Raw genomic sequence first — 16,908 nt, forward strand, 5'->3', positions numbered from 1 at the left:
GGGAAAGTAATACTATACAGTTTTGTCAGAGGAATGCAACTCAGGGCTGTGTTGAATATAATCAACTGGATACTTTATTATTTAAATAATTCCAGTGGCATCAAATTGATGACTCTTTAAAATCGGTAGAACATTTTACTATTTTTTGATCATAAAAACAGAAATATAGATAATACTGGAAATAATGAAGTAAATGGGTCACTTCTGTCTCACTATACAGAGTCAGGCATGTTTGAGCTTTTCCTTACATTTTTAACTTTTTAGTTTTACACAAGTCCTGAAATAAATATGCAAATCTGTATTAGATCTTCCACATGACACAAAAAAGCGTATCTTACAAACTTGTAAGAGATAAGAACTTTCTCCCATAACTCAACATCTGGCTGCAGGAAACAGACCCATTCAAAGTAGCTTATGCAAAAAAAAAAAAAAAAGATTATTGTATGGCATTGACAGGGCAGAGGTGTCTGCCACTGACTCAATGCAAGATCATTGCTTCATAAAACCCTGGAATCTGGAACTGGAAGGCTGCTTTGAAACTAGATAACATGTACCTTGCTGACTCTTGCTTCCATTTCTCTCTCATTTATTTATTGGTCTCTTCTTTAAGCTTCACACTGTTAATCTGTTTCTTCCTTCTTTCTCTGCATCTGGGTTGAAGTACATCGCTTTTTAACCAACCTTCTCCATACACATCGATAATTTTTATTTATTTACTTATACTTATTGAGACATAGTCTTGCTCTGTCACACAGGCTGGAGTACAGTGGCATGATCATAGCTCACTGTAACCTTTAACTCCTGGGCTCAAGTGATCTTCCTGCCTCAGTCTCACAAGCAGCTGGGACTGCAGGTGCATGCCACCATGCGTGGCTAAAAAAACAAATTTTTTTTTTTGTAGAGACAAAAAAAGGGTCTGGGCTTTGTTGCCCAGATTGGTCTCGAATTCCTGGCCTCAAGCGATTCTCCTGTCTCGACCTCTGAAAGCGTCAGGATTATAGGCATGTGCCACTGTGCCTAGCTGATAATTTTTACATTTTATTATTTTTTATTTTTTTGAGATGGAGTTTTGCTCTTGTTGCCCAGGCTGGAGTGCAATGGCGCAGTCTTGGCTCACTGCAACCTCTGCCTCCCAGGTTCAAGCGATGATTCTCCTGCCTCAGCTTCCCGAGTAGCTGGATTACAAGTGCCCACCACCATGCCCAGCTAATTTTTGTATTTACAGCAGAGATGGGGTTTCACCATGTTGGCCAGGCTGGTCTTGAACTCCTGACTTCAGACAATCCACCTGCCTCAGCTTCCCAAAGTTTTGGGAGCCACCGTGCCCAGCCTAAATTTTATTTTTAAGAATCAGCAGCAGCTAACCTCAGGGTTGGCAAGGGCATGATGTGAAGGTATAAACACACTGTTATGTGTATATACTGTACAGGTATAATATAATTTTTCTGGCCGGCAGTTTAGTAATTTTGCATCTTAAAAATGTTTACACCTTCTGATGCCTCACCAACATTGCCAGCAGTGCATGGAATCCAGCACCACACAAATCTGAGCTTGAGTTCCAGCTCTGTATTTCCCTGCTATATGACTTAAGGCAAATTACTTAATTTCTCTATGTTCCTGTTTCTTCATTTAAATATTGGGACCATAATGATCTCACTTCTTGGATCATGAAGGTTAAATGAGATAATATATATAATGAAGTCAACCAACTGTCTTGCATATAGTATATATTCAATTATTATTATTCCAAGTCAACAATTAAATAAGTGTTTAAAGATATATGTAAAATGATGTTTATTACAGTACTGTTTGTAAGAGTGAAAAACTGCAAACAATATCAAACATTTGTTTTGCTCACCACTATATTCCAGTCTCAAGACAGCCCCTGTAATATAGTTAGGTGCTCAATAAGTATTTGTTGAATGAACAAAAAAATTGAAGATTGATTAAATTATGGTACACTTAAACAATATAATATAATTCAGTTATTACAAATGATATAGATAAGCACTTTCATTGAAAGCATACATAGACTATGTTTCCTTTTGTTTAAAAATATATGTGGGCTGGGCCTGGTGTGGTGTTTATGCCTGTAATCTAAGCACTTCAGGAGGCTGAGGCAGGCAGATCACTTGAGCCCAGGAGTTTGAGACCAGCCTGGGCTGTAACATGGTGAAACCCTCTCTCTACAAAAAATATAAAAATTAGTTGGGCACGGTGATACATGTGTAGTCCTAGCTACTCGGAAGGATGGCTTAAGCCCGGGAGGAGGAGGTTGTAGTGAGCCAAGATCGCGTCACTGCACTCCAGCCTGGCAAGAGAGCAAGACCTTGTCTCTCAAAAAAAAAAAAAAAAATGTGTGTGTGTATTAGATATAGCTATATATGTGTTCTGGGCACAGTGGCTCATGCCTCTAATCCCAGCACTTTGGGAGGCCAAGGCTGCAGGATCTCTTGAGGCCAGGAGTTCAATACCAGACTAGGCAACATATTTGAGACTCCATCTCAAATAAATAAATAGATAGATAGATTAGATAGACAGATAGCCAGGCTTGGTGGCCCATAGTCCTAGCTACTTGGGAGGCTGAGGTGGGAGGACTGCTTGAGCCCAAGAGTTTGAGGTTACAGTGAACTATGATCACACCTCTGCACTCCAGCCTGCGTGACAGAACGAGACCCCATCTTAAAAAAAAAAAAAAAAAAAATTGGCTAGGCATGATGGCTCATACTTGTAATCCCAGCACTTTGGGAGGCTGAGGCAGGTGGATCACTTGAGGTCAGGAGTTCAAGACCAGCCTGGCCAACATGGTGAAATCTGTCTCTACTAAAACTACAAAAATTAGCTGGGTGTGGTGGTGCATGCCTGTAGTCCCAGCTACTTGGGAGGCTGAGGCAGGAGAATTGCTTGAACCCAGGAGGCGGGTGTTGCAGTGAGCTGAGATGGCGCCACTGCACTCCAGCCTGGGCGACAGAGCGAGACTCCATCTCAAATAAACAAACAAATAAATAAATAAATAAAATTAAAAAAATGTGTATACATTCATAGTGAAAGATCTAAAAGGCTGACAACATTCCCTATGGTGGCAGTATGGCTATTTTTTTTTTTTTTGCTTAGCTGTATTAAATTTTTTTTTCCTACAAGAATTACATATTGATTTTGTAATGAAAAGCTATTTTTCTTTTTTAAATTTCTTTTTCACACACAATTCAGAGGTAAAATGAAAAGCTATTTTTTAATTAAAAAATATATGTTACAGTGCACAAATAAATTAGAATCGGGGACATGCCTAAATTTGAATCCTGGCTTAAATTCAGCTTTAAAAAAGGCATCTTATTAGAGTTGTTCATTTATGTTTATTTTCCCATTAGACATTGAGATTCTTAAAGATACAGAACAGGTTTTCATCTTTCTAGTACCATGCACAGAACATTACACATAATCAGCACTCAATAAATGATTGCCAGTGACAGGCGATACACTCCATCACAACTCTTTTTTTTTTTTTCTGAGACAGAGTTATGTTCTTGTTGCCCAGGCTGGAGTGCAATGGCGCGATCTTGGCTCACCGCAACCTCCACTTCCCGGGTTCAAGCGATTCTCCTGCCTCAGCCTCTTGAATAGCTGAGATTACAGGCATGCGCCACCATACCTGGCTAATTTTGTATTTTTAGTAGAGACGGGGTTTCTCCATGTTGGTCAGGCTAGTCTTGGACTCCCGACCTCAGGTGATCCGCCCGCCTCAGCCTCCCAAAGTGCTGGGATTACAGGTGTGAGCCACTGCGCCCGGCATTCCATCACAACTCTTGCAATGATGTCTAATCCTTTGGTCACTGGAGGAAAATAAGCTGCCAAAGAAAATCTCTTGGCCGGGCGCAGTGGCTCACGCCTGTAATCCCAGCACTTTGGGAGGCTGATGTGGGCAGATCACGAGGTCAGGAGATCGAGACCATCCTGGCTAACAAGGTGAAACCCTGTCTCTACTAAAAATACAAAAAAATTAGCGGGGCGTGGTGGCACGCCCCTGTAGTCCTAGCTACTCGGGAGTCTGTGGCAGGAGAATCGCTTGAACCCGGGAGGCGGAGGTTGCAGTGAGCCAAGATCGCGCCACTGCACTCCAGCCTGGGCGACAGAGTGAGACTCTGTCTCTCACACACACACACACACACACACACACACAAACACACACACACATAAACACACACACAGACACACACACACAAGAAAGAACATCTCTCTGGGACAGTTTCAAAATTTATCCTGAAATGTCCATAGTGAAAAAAAGTCCCCTCTGGGTTCCCTCCCCTTTGAAATGCAAATTCTGTCACAGTATCCTAATTTTTCTGTAAATAATTCAGAGATTGAACCTACTGGTGGTTACAGGAGAAGGTCCAAGTTTCTAGTGTTACTTGTTTAGGAGGAAATCTATAAAGTACCTGTTGATAACATGAATTGGCCCCCTACCAGCCTCAAACTTATGTATAGAAATTCAAGATGCCAACTATTTTCTAGGCCCGTAGCTGTATTCACTACAAAAAGTGTTAATTTCACTTACTCCATGTCAAAGTTAAATTATTATCAACACTTAGGCATCATTTCAGATAGTTATGAAACTAAAAGCTTCCACTAACTAATCAAGTTAATTTTTTTTTTTTTTTGAGGCAAGGGTCCCATTCTGTTACCCAGGTTGGAGTGCAGTGATGCGATATTGACTCACTGCAACCTTTGCCCCCTGGGCTCAAGCGATCCTCCCACCTCAGCCTCCCGAGTAGCTGGGACCACAAGCACCCACTACCATGCCCAGCTATTTTTTTGTATTTTTGGTAGAGACAGGGTCTCACCATGTTGCCCAGGTTGGTCTCGAACTCCTGATATCAAACAATCTGCCCGCCCTGGCCTCCCAAAGTGTGGGATTACAGGTGTGAGCCACTGTGCCTGGCCAAGTTAGTCATTTTTATTCAAAGAGCATTTTATTCTTAAATCTCATTTTAAATCATCACTGAATGATAAAATTCTTAAAATAAAAGTAAATGATTCCTCAGTTCTATATTATTTTTTCCCCAGCTTTGGTTTACAATATTTCTTAGTAGGCTGAAAGCTTCACATATTGTCCATTTGATAGAAACATATTTTGCCTATCTTATAGGTGACATTATAAACAAAGGATTTAAAAAATCATAGCTAAATATTCCAAAATATTATTTCAACTGAGTGCTTAGATGCTCATACTGGAAACAGACTGTGCCCAATTCCAGCTTTACCACTTATTAGCTTTATGACTTTGGGCAAAGTACTTAACTTCTGTCTACCTTGATTTCCTCATCTGAAAAAGGAAGTTGATGACAATTATAAAAATATCTACCTTGGCTGGGTGTGGTGGCTCACACCAGTAATCCCAGCAATTTGGGAGGCCGAGGTGGGAGGATTGTTTGAGCCCAGGAGTTTGAGACCAGTCTGGACAACATAGCAAGACCCTGTCTCTAGAAAAATATGAAAAAGTTAGCACCTGTAGTCCAAGCTACTTGTGAGGCTGAAGTGGTAGGATTGCTTGAACCCAGATCAATGTTGCAGTGAGCTGTTTGTGCCACTGCACTCCAGCCTGGGTAACAGAGTGAGACCCTGTTTCAAAAAAAAAAAAAAAGAAATCTGCTTCATTGAGTCATTATAAGAATTAACAAAATTAAATGGCTAAAGCAGTGCAAGCCACAAATGTTCTCGTGGCCACATTAAAAAAGTAAAATGAAACAGGTAAAATTAATTTTAGTAGTATATTTTATTTAACCCATATATCCAAAATATTATCTTTCAGCATGTAATCAACTTTTAAAAATTACTGAGATATTTTACATTTTGCTGTACTGTCTTTAAAATCTGGTGTTTTAAACTTGTAGCATACCTCAAATTAGACTAGCTACATTTCAAAGGCTCAATACCTACATGTGGCTACAGACTACCTTACTGGACAACACAGGTATAAAATATTCAAACAGTATCTAGCACATAGTATGTGCTAAATAAGTTTTAGTTCTTAGTATCATCATACCCCTTGCTTTAGGAATTGTAATAGACCACTGTTCCTTAAAGTATGTGACTCATAACATCAGTTGACATCAGGTGGTTCTGGGGCATGGCATTAAACAACATTGAATTATGCAGTGAGAAACTATTCCATTTTAAATTATCTTTTTTATCTTTCTGAACATTTGAAGGAGAAAATGTCAGTTTGGTACTACAGAGCTTTGTCCTACCTGTAGCTAGGACTACAGATGTGTACCACGATGCCTGGCTAATTTTAAAGTTTTTTGTAGAGATGGAGTCTCACTATGTTGCCCAGGCTGTTCTTGAACCCCTGGCCTCAAGTGATCCTCCCAATTTAGCCTCCCAAAGTGCTGGGATTACAGGCATGAGCTGCTCTGCTCAGCTACATTTAAAATTTTTTTATTGAGATATAACTCATAGACAACAAAATTCACTGATTATCAAGGATGTTGTTTGATGAGTTTGCCAAACATATCCTGTTGTATAACCAACTTCTCAATCAAGATACAGAACATTTCCATCACTTGAGCAAGAGCTTCTTAAAAATCAAAAAACAGGCTGGGTGTGGTGGCTCACGCCTGTAATCCCAGCACTTTGGGAGGCCAAGATGGGTGGATCACGAGGTCAGGAGATCAAGACCATCCTGGCTAACATGGTGAAACCCTGTTTCTACTAAAAATATAAAAAAAATTAGCCAGGCATGGTGGCGGGTGCCTGTAGTCCCAGCTACTTGGGAGGCAGAGGTAGAAGAATGGCGTGAACCTGGGAGGCGGAGCTTACAGTGAGCCAGGATGGCACCACTGCACTCCAGTCTGGGCGACAGAGCAAGACTCTGTCTCAAAAAACAAACAAACAAAAAAACAAAAAACAAAAAACCCAAAAACAAAAGCCATGAAATTAATCCCATACCTTAGAATATATAATGCTAAATTGCTTTCCAGGAAAGTTATACTAATTTATTTTTCTACTAGCAATATTTCAGACGGCCTCACTACACATTTATCTTAAACCTTTGTCCCCACTGAGATGGGGACAAAGTTTTATCAGTATATAAGATGTTTATTGAAGCATTATTTATATTAAAAACGTAAGCTTGGCTGGGGACAGTGGCTCATGCCTATCATCCCACCACTTTAGGAGTCCGAGGTGGGTGGATCACAAGGTCAGGAATTCAAGACCAGTCTGGCCAAGATGGTGAAACCTCATCTCTACTAAAAAATACAAAAATTAGCTGGGCGTGGTGGCAGGTGCCTGTAATCCCAGCTACTCGGGAGGCAGAGAATTCCTTGAATCTGGAAGGTGGAGGTTGCAGTGAGCTGAGATCGCATCACTGCACTCTAGCCTGGGCAACAGAGCGAGACTCCGTCTCAAAAAAAAATTAAATAAAAAATAAATAAAAAATAAGGCCGGGCGCGGTGGCTCAAGCCTGTAATCCCAGCACTTTGGGAGGCCGAGACGGGCGGATCGCGAGGTCAGGAGATCGAGACCATCCTGGCTAACACGGTGAAACCCCGTCTCTACTGAAAAATACGAAAAACTAGCCGGGCGAGGTGGCGGGCGCCTGTAGTCCCAGCTACTCGGGAGGCTGAGGCAGGAGAATGGCGTGAACCCGGGAGGCGGAGCTTGCAGTGAGCTGAGATCCAGTCACTGCACTCCAGCCTGGGCGGCACAGCGAGACTCCGTCTCAAAAAAAAAAAAAAATAAAAAAAAAAATAAAAAAAAATAATAAATAAATAAATAAATAAATAAAAAATAAAAAAGTAAACTTGCAGCTAAATATGCTGGTGAAAAAAAATGTAAACAACCTAAATGTCCAATGGTAATAGTTAAAGACCCATCCTTAAAAATAAAATTATATAGCCATTAAGATTGTTTTAAAGACTTTTTAGTAACATGGGAAAATGTTCTCAATATGATTAAAAGAAAAAAAAACTGTATAGATCTTATGTTAAAAACAAAACATAAACAAAATTCTAAAACCTGTAGGTTAAAAAAATATTAGAAGGGGCCAGGCACAGTGGCTCATGCTTATAATCGCAGCACTTTGGGAGGCCAAGGCAGGCGGATTACTTGAGGTCAGGAGTTCAAGACCAGCCTGGCCAACGTGGTGAAACCCTATCTCTACTAAAAATACAACAAAACAAAACAAAACAAAACTAGCCAGGCGTGATTGTGCAGGCTTGTAGTCCCAGCTACTTGGGAGGCTGAGGCATGATAATTGCTTAAACCCAGGAGGTGGAGGGGTTGGAGTGAGGTGGGATCGCGCCACTGCACTCCAGCCTGGGTGACAGGGCGAGACTCTGTCTCAAAAAAAAAAAAAAAAAAAAAAGCCAACATATTAACAGTGATTAGCTCTGAGTTGTGGTATATGAATGATTTTTACTTTTATAATTCTTTTTTTTTCCCAAGATGGAGTCTTGCTCTCTCACCCAGGCTGGAGTGCAGTGGTGTGATCTTGGCTTACTGCAACCTCCGCCTCCCAGGTTCAAGCAATTCTCCTGCCTCAGCCTCCTGAGTAGTTGGGACTACATGTGCGAGCCACCAGGCCTGGCTAATTTTTGTATTTTTAGTAGAGACGGGGTTTCACCATGTTGGTCAGGCTGGTCTCGAACTCCTGATCTTGTGATCCACCCGCCTCGGCCTCCCAAAGTGCTGGGATTACAGGAGTGAGCCACCGTGCCCGGCCTTACTTTCTTTTAACAATGAGCATGAATTACTTGGTCAAGGGGAATGCCTATTTTCCTTTATCTGTTTGCCAGCACTATCTGTCTTTGCTGCTTATGGGGAAAATAATTGAAAATGGGATCATTAATTATTCTGCAGGTTTATAGCTAATGATGGCTTAGTTGAATCTAGTAGTATGACAAAGAATGTACTATGTACAGTAATTATTATTGGCTTAAAAGGGAATCTGGCAGCAAGAGAATTGTTGCTCTTGTGCCATCTTCTAGCAGGATATGTCTTTTCTATTTGTCAAAAGTTTTAAGAAGTACTGGAGACTAAATAAAGTTCAGGTAGTGCTCAAGCAATGGCAGTGCTGTTGGCTAATGAATTAACCTAGCCACCCTTTTCCCCTCTGCTTCTATCCTGAATCCCATGAAGACAGGGATTTTGCCTATTACGATAACAATTTCATCTATATGGATTGGGTTCTTGACCTCTCAGCTCACACAGCTAACTTAAAGGTGTCAATTGCTGCTGGCAGGGACTAGAACTCTTTAATATTGATTGACTTGTGAAGTGATAAGGCAGGCCAGCTCAAAATCCAAACCAAGATGCTCATTTATTTGCAAGGTAGGATCATGTGCTTCAGAAAACCAACTACGATAATGGCTCAGTTTATTGCAGGTGAATAAAATAATGGGTATAGTTTGTTTAACTACATCTAGAAATTTGCATTTTTATAATAAGCAAATGTTCATTTTGGTGGATAATTCTCTTAATTCACATTAGCTTCGATAGATCCTCCTAAAACATAAGTCAGGTGTCATGGCTCTGTTTAAAACCCTATAACACACACAAAAACTTGTACATAAATGTTTACAGCAGCATTATTTATAATCGCCAAAAGATGGAAACCACCTAAATGTCCATCAATTGATGAATGGATAAATAAAACATGGTACATGCATACAGTGAAATATTACTCAGTCATAAAAAGGAATAAAGTACTGATGTATGTTACACATGGAGGCGCCTTGAAAACATTATGCTAAGTGAAAGAAGCCAGTCACAAAAGAATACATATTATTCCATTCATATACAATGCTCAGAATGGGGACATTTATAGAAAGAGAAGTTAGATTAGTGGTTTATTAGGGCTGGAGGGGGGAATTTTTTGATATGATGAAAATGCTTTTTTTTTTTTTTTTTTGAGGAGTTTCACTCTTGTTGTCCAGGCTGGAGTGCAATGGCATGATGCAACCTCTGCCTCCTGGGTTCAAGAAATTCCCCTGCCTCAGCCTCCCAAGTAGCTGGGATTACAGGTGCATGCCACCGTGCCAGTCTAATCTTTGTATTTTTAGTACAGATGGGGCTTCACCATGTTGGCCAGGTTGGTCTCGAACTCCAGACTTCAGTTGATCCACCCACCTCAGCCTCCCAAAGTGCTGGGATTACAGGTGTGAGCCACCACACCCAACCAATGAAAATGTTCTAAAATTGACTGTGGTAATAGTTGAATATATCTGTGAATATACTAAAAACCACTGAATTTTACACTTCAAAGGGTGACTTGTATGGTATGTAAATTATATCTCAATAAAAACATAAAAAAAAAAAAAAACCCAACCCAAAAGTGCTAACTCCTAGCGAAAAGCAGTCCTCACAGTCTATAAGGCACTCCAGGAACAGCCCCAGATATTGATGCCTGTCACACTGCATTTCTTTCTACTTCTCTTGCTCACTCCACCCAGACTCACCAGCCTCCTTGCAGCTCTTGCAATGCATTGCATGATTCTTAGGACACGGCTGTGGCTGTGCCTGGAATGCTTTTTCCTTCTACCTGTGTGGCTTACTCCCCAACCTCCTTTAAGTCTTTGTACACTCTTCTTTCTGTCACCCAGGCTGGAGTGTAGTGGTTCGATCTCAGCTCACTGCAACCTCCGCATCCTGGGTTCAAGTGATTCTCCTGCCTCAGCCTCCCACGTAGCTGGGATTACAGGAGTGCATCACCAGGCCCAGCTAATTTTTGTATTTTTAGTAGAGATGGGGTTTCACCATGTTGGCCAGGCTGGTTTTGAACTCTTGACCTCAGGTGATCTGGCCGCCTTGGTCTCCCAAAGTGCTGGGATTATAGGCGCGAGCCATGGCACGTGGCCTACACACATCTCTTCTTAAGGAGGCCTTTCCTGATACCATACTGAGTAGTGTAACCTACAGCCACTGTCCCCAAGCACTTTCAATTTCCCTTTACACAGTTTCACATTCCCTACCCCCGCCACTGCATTTATTACATACTGATTTACTATAAAATATACTTATTTGTTAAGTTTATTGTTTATTTCTGTCTCCCCCTGCATTAAAATGAAAGCTTCACAAGGGTTAGGATCTTTGTTTTATTCATGGAGGTATCCCAGTGCTCAGTAAATACTTGAGTGAACAAACTACTGGCTTTACATTGTTCTCACATGTTCAATAAATATTTATCTATTACAGAACTCATAACTAGAACTCCTGACTGTTCTATATAGATGTTGATGAAAATTTCTGTGATGTTATAGCAATGACTCATGCCATATATAATTGTTAGAAATTGAAATTTGACATTCCCCCTCCCCTACAAGTAAATATATATATGGCTAATACAACTGAGACAAATGAAGAGGAGGAGATAAGGTAATAAGAGGAAGGAAAGTAATTCCATAAGAATGGCAAATACTGAGACAGGAGATAATAGTCTGTACACACAAACCTGCACAGACCCCACAGACACACTAGACTAACTGCTTAGGACAGCATGTGTTCAGGTCAGATTCTTTTTCAGGGCAGGTTCTTGGTCTTCAAAAAAGCACAAGTTATATCTTTAAATAAGTCTCTGTAATTGGTTACTACTTTTTATTTCTGTGTATTTCATTATATATGAAAGGAAAAAGGGAAGTAATACAAAATTCATATTAAACTTCATATGGCTATGGAAAGAGAAGAAATATTGACTGCCTCTCTTTATTTAGAAGGCAATTTTATTAAGAATGTTGCTAAGGAGATAATTAGCTTCTGCAAAGTTCCTTGGTGTCTTAGCAGCAAATACATGCCTTCTATTTTAAATGGTGTTTAAATCTAAACAAAGATAATCACAATTACAGCTAATCAGAGTAGGCCCTATAGAAACAAATCACACAACTACAGAAGGCCTGCATATATAGAACTCCGCTTCGTTATAACCAGCGCCTGAATCACTAAAAAATATTATCGCAAAAGAACTGTTTTAAAGAAATAAAGTATGCAAGAAAGAGCCACTTTAAAATAATAACTTTGAATGACAACTTGAATTTCAGATTAAACTAATATGTATTTCCTATTAGGATCTAAGGGACCTATATATTCAGGTAACTTCTGTCTTAAGATGACGAGCTTACTTATACAAAGGCCCTATTCTCACACTAAAAATTATGTTCATTTTTGGAAATATACTAGGCAGGAAAGGAATAATTGCTTTCTATTCTTTATTTTTAAGTTTTGTTTACAACTAAGATTTTGTTTCAATTTACAGTAAAAGCGATCTTGACGTATGTTAGAAATAGAGAAACCAGGATCAAGGTTGTTAAAATTGCTACCTGAGGGGTAAGGGTACTTGTTATTTTTTGGGATGCAGGAGATCAATTTTGACCTATCTACCCATTACATTAAGTGATTACGTAATAAAAAAAACTAGTAGGTGGTAATTCTGAAATTTGAGTGCAGAATAAATCTGTAGTAATCTCAGATTTTATTTAAGAGTTGTAATAGGGAAACCAAGTGACCATAAATATCCCACAACAGACATTTCCTGTTCTGGAAGGATAGTAGCTTCTGTATTAGCACATCACGCAGTGACAAGATATCATTTCTTTCCTGTTTATTGGAGTCCCCACTAATCCAAATCCATGGATTTGGATGTAAGATATGTAAGACATGGCCAACCATACCATGACTTACATGATTCTAAATATAAAAGGAGAGAATATATCATGGCAAATCTAAACGTATACCATTTTCTAATCTCCCTAGTCTCTCAAAAAGCTACTTCTGTGCTGCAGAGCTCTTGAGATCAAGGCTGTATTTTTGTCATCATTTATTCTTTTGGCCTGTTTCCTTAAGAAATAACCCATATATTACAGAGAAAATTATACACTAAAACTCCTACAAAATTAAACCCTAATAATTCACAGAAACAAATTATTTAATGTTTTCTCTTCCAAATCAAGGTCTTTATTGCTAGTTCACTGCAGCCCTACTATATCCAGGAATAAAACTGATTTTTAAAAAATATTAGCCTTTCCATTACTGAGAGTCTAAGATTCCAATATGTATTAAGAGTTGTAAACTTACTAAATATGTTAGTAATATCCAAGGTATCCTACATTCATCATGAAAACTGAGCCTTTCTATTCAAAGCTGAAACTATTGCTTTCAATTACTTAAGCCTTTACAATTTTAACTGGCCTCTGAAATATAAATTCCATCATCTTACTGGTATGATAAATTTCACTGTTTACTTATTGGCTAGGGGCTATATATTTATAAAAGTAAACTATAAACACTTGATATTAAATCATTTATATACTACAAAAATCAACTAATATTTTTTCCCGTTTGGTGATTGTCATAGCAACTCCCTCTTCATAAAAGTTTCATTGGTCAGGAAGCCAGTGAACAATTCTGTCCAAAATTTTATTGAATCTTTATTGCTAAGATATTGGCTCAAATGTAATACAGTGTACTACTTAGCATGCTATTAGGTCACACAGAGATACAAATGCTGACAATAGCTGGAAGAATCTAGCATAAAGCCTTTGCAGGGCTGCCTTACCTTCTTAATTTTATATAAGGATAATTCGTTGAGGCCAGGTGCGGTGGCTCACTCCTGTAATCCCAGCACTTTGGGAGGCCAAGGCAGGTGGATCACTTGAGGTCCTGAGTTTGAGACTAGCCTGGCCAGCATGGTGAAACCCCGTCTCTACCAAAAATACAAAAATTAGCCGGGTGTGGTGGTGCATGCCTATAGTCCCAGCTACTCTGGAGGCTGAGGCAGGAGAATTGCTCGAATCTGGGAGGCTGAATTTGCAGTGAGCCGAGATCACGCCACTGCACGCCAGCCTGGGCGACAGAGCAAGACTCTGTCCCCAAAAAAACAAAAGGTCATTTGTCAGGAACTTGAATACTAATTTAAGGAAAACCTTAGATGTTTCATTGTTTTATTTTTTTCTTTGAACAGAAAATGAAGTTTTATTCACAGTACCTTTTTTTTTTTTGAGACAGGGTCTCGCCCTGTCGCCCAGGCTGGAGTGCAATGGTGCCATCTCGGCTCACTGCAACCTCTGTCTCCTGGGTTCAAGTGATTCTTGTGCCTCAGCCTCCCGAGTAGCTGGGATTACAGGCGCACACCACCACACTCGACTAATTTTTGTATTTTTTAGTAGAGACAAGGTTTCACTATGTTGGCCAGGCTAGTCTTGAACTCCTGGCCTCAAGTGATATGCCTGCCTTGGGCTTCCGAAGTGCTCAAAGTGCTGAGATTACAGGCGTGAGCCACTATACCCAGCCCATAGCACTAGTAATTAGTCAAACACATCTAAAACATGTATTTTTGTATGTAATATGACTAAATTACAAAGACGTATATAAAAATCTTTACTACTCTATCTTTCTATCTAAATCCAACTTATATTATTTATTTTGAGACAGGGTTTTGCTCTGTCACCCAGGCTGGAGTGCAGTGGTGTTATCTTGGCTTACTACAGCCTCTGCCTCCTGGACTCAAGCGATTCTCCCGCCTCAGCCCCCCAAGTACCTAAGACCACAGGTGGCACCACCATGCCTGGCTACTTTTTTGTATTTTTGGTAGAGATGGAGTTTTGCCACATTGCGCAGGCTGGTCTCAAACTCCTGAGTTCAAGCAATCTGCCCACTTCGGCCTCCCAAAGTGCTGGGATTACAGGCCTGAGCCACCATGCCTGGCTCCCAACTTATTTTTAATTTTTTTATTTTTACTTACTTACTTATTTATTTATTTTTGAGACAGAGTCTCACTCTTGCTGCCCAGGCTGGAGTGCAGTGGTGCGATCTTGGCTCACCGCAACCTCTGCCTCCCGGGTTCAAATGATTCTCCTGCCTCAGCCTCCCGAGTAGCTGGGACTACAGGCTCCTGTCACCACGCCTGGCTAATTTTTGTATTTTTAGTAGAGATGGGGTTTCCCCATGTTGGCCAGGCTGGTCTCAAACTCGTGACTTCAGGTGATCCACCCACGTCGGCCTCCCAAAGTGCTGGGATTACAGGCATGACCCACCACGCCCAGCCCCCCTACTTATTATTATTTATTTTTATTTTTATTTTTTGAGATGGAGTCTCCCTCTGTAGCCCAGGCTGGAGTGCAGTCGGGCGATCTCGGCTCACTGCAACCTCTGCTTCCCAGGTTCAAGTGATTCTCCTGCCTCAGCCTCCTGAGTAGCTGGGACTACAGGTGCACACCACCACGCCCAGCTAATTTTTGTATTTTTAGTAGAGACGGGGTTTCACCGTGTTACCAGGGATGGTCTCAATCTCCTGACCTTGTGATCCACCCACCTCGGCCTCCCAAAGTGCTAGGATTACAGACGTGAGCCACTGCAGCCAGCCTATTTTTTTAAATGGAGATATACACATTTAATTTTAACCTGCTGATATTTCAAATTAAAGGGATGATGCTAAAATTCTTAGTTACTGGCCATAAGGCTACAAATAGTGAGAAATATTAACTCTCAGAGGAACCACTTAAGGGCCAATTCATCTTTTTGAATTCTGATATGGAAGCCTATTTAAAAGCATATGATTAACTAAACATTCATGAAAGAACTCATTTGGATCAAGAAGACAAAATCCTATATGGCTACCATCAAGTAATAAATAAAACCTTTTGAACTCTAAATTATTAAATATTATTTAGAGAATAATGCAGTATTAGGCATTCAAGTAACAGGAAGGAAATGCATAGTGGTCAAAAGCATGGGTTCTGGCTTCCAATACTAGCTCCATCTCTTACTAGTCATGTTTACTTGAGTAAGTTAATCTCTCTGTGCCTCAGTTTCCATATGTAAAGATAATAATAGTAGAAACTTTATGTGAGGATTCAATGAGTTAATAGATTTAAAGTATGCAGTACAGTGCCTAGCACATAGTATCTACTCAGTAAGTATGAACTATTACTACTTTTATTAGCAGCAAAGGGGGAAACTTGAATAAAACAGCTCTAATAATATTATGTCACTTCTGTGCTCAAAAATATTCAAGAGGTGACCCTGAATTAGGTACAAAAGCCTCAGTTTGACATTTTAGGATGCACGGCTATCCTTCCAAATAATATTACCTACTAGTGTTCAAAATGGAGTTTCTATAATGTCACTACCATTTTATCTACTCCCAAGATCATAACCACACTGACACTTCCATTTCTGGAATTAAGGCAGATTATATAAGGTGAAAATTATCTTGTAATAAAACACGTACAAATGCAGGATAAAAAACAACAAACATCCTTTTAAATGAATATCTAAATTATTTAGAAAGTAAGAGGAATTGCCAAGGGTCAGCACAAAAAGGGAATAAAAACTTAGCTTGATAAGTATAAACTGATGCTACCACTATCTAATAGGTGTGTGCCAGTGTTATTAAACAAGGGCACTGTGTTTTAGTAGTCACAGAGGGTCAGGAAAGAAGGTTTAGGCCTTGGTAGGAAAATAAATCAAAATTGAGATTTCCATGTAATATAGAAACTCTCACTGAAAAAGTGGACTAAAAAAATCTATCTGCACAAGCAGATATGCTTTGCAAGGTTCAGGAACCGTTAAGTATAGAAACTAACATAAAAATGATTCCAGACTGACAATGCTCTTGGCCTACCTAGCAAAAATGAAAGAAAAAATATGCAAGAGAGATAGATCTTGAATGTCAGCTCCTCATGGGTGCTATAGATAAAACCCTTCTTAAGATAACTCATAAGTCAAAATTACAGAACACATGCAGAAATGCTTCATCATGAGCTAATGTTAGCAGATACAACAGCAGAATTAGACCTCCACGTAGTTCAGATTATAGAGTTAATGTGGTTTAGGAAAAATAAAGGATTTGAAAACATGAGAAAAAAGGAGGATATTCACAAAAACATCAGGCAAATTTGAAAAAGAAGCAAATAGAAC

General features: G+C 39.8%; 2 protein-coding genes across 6 annotated transcripts in view; both read right to left on the reverse strand.

Annotated features, from left to right (window-relative positions):
* Positions 1-16,908, reverse strand: part of PLEKHO1 (pleckstrin homology domain containing O1) — a 154,518-nt gene that overhangs the window by 27,702 nt on the left and 109,908 nt on the right. The gene's annotated exons all lie outside the window — the stretch shown is intronic.
* VPS45 (vacuolar protein sorting 45 homolog) overlaps positions 1-16,908 on the reverse strand; it is an 81,383-nt gene that overhangs the window by 12,568 nt on the left and 51,907 nt on the right. The gene's annotated exons all lie outside the window — the stretch shown is intronic.

This window comes from Macaca mulatta, chromosome 1 (genome assembly GCF_049350105.2).
Source record: "Macaca mulatta isolate MMU2019108-1 chromosome 1, T2T-MMU8v2.0, whole genome shotgun sequence".
Classification (NCBI taxonomy): Eukaryota; Metazoa; Chordata; class Mammalia; order Primates; family Cercopithecidae; genus Macaca; species Macaca mulatta.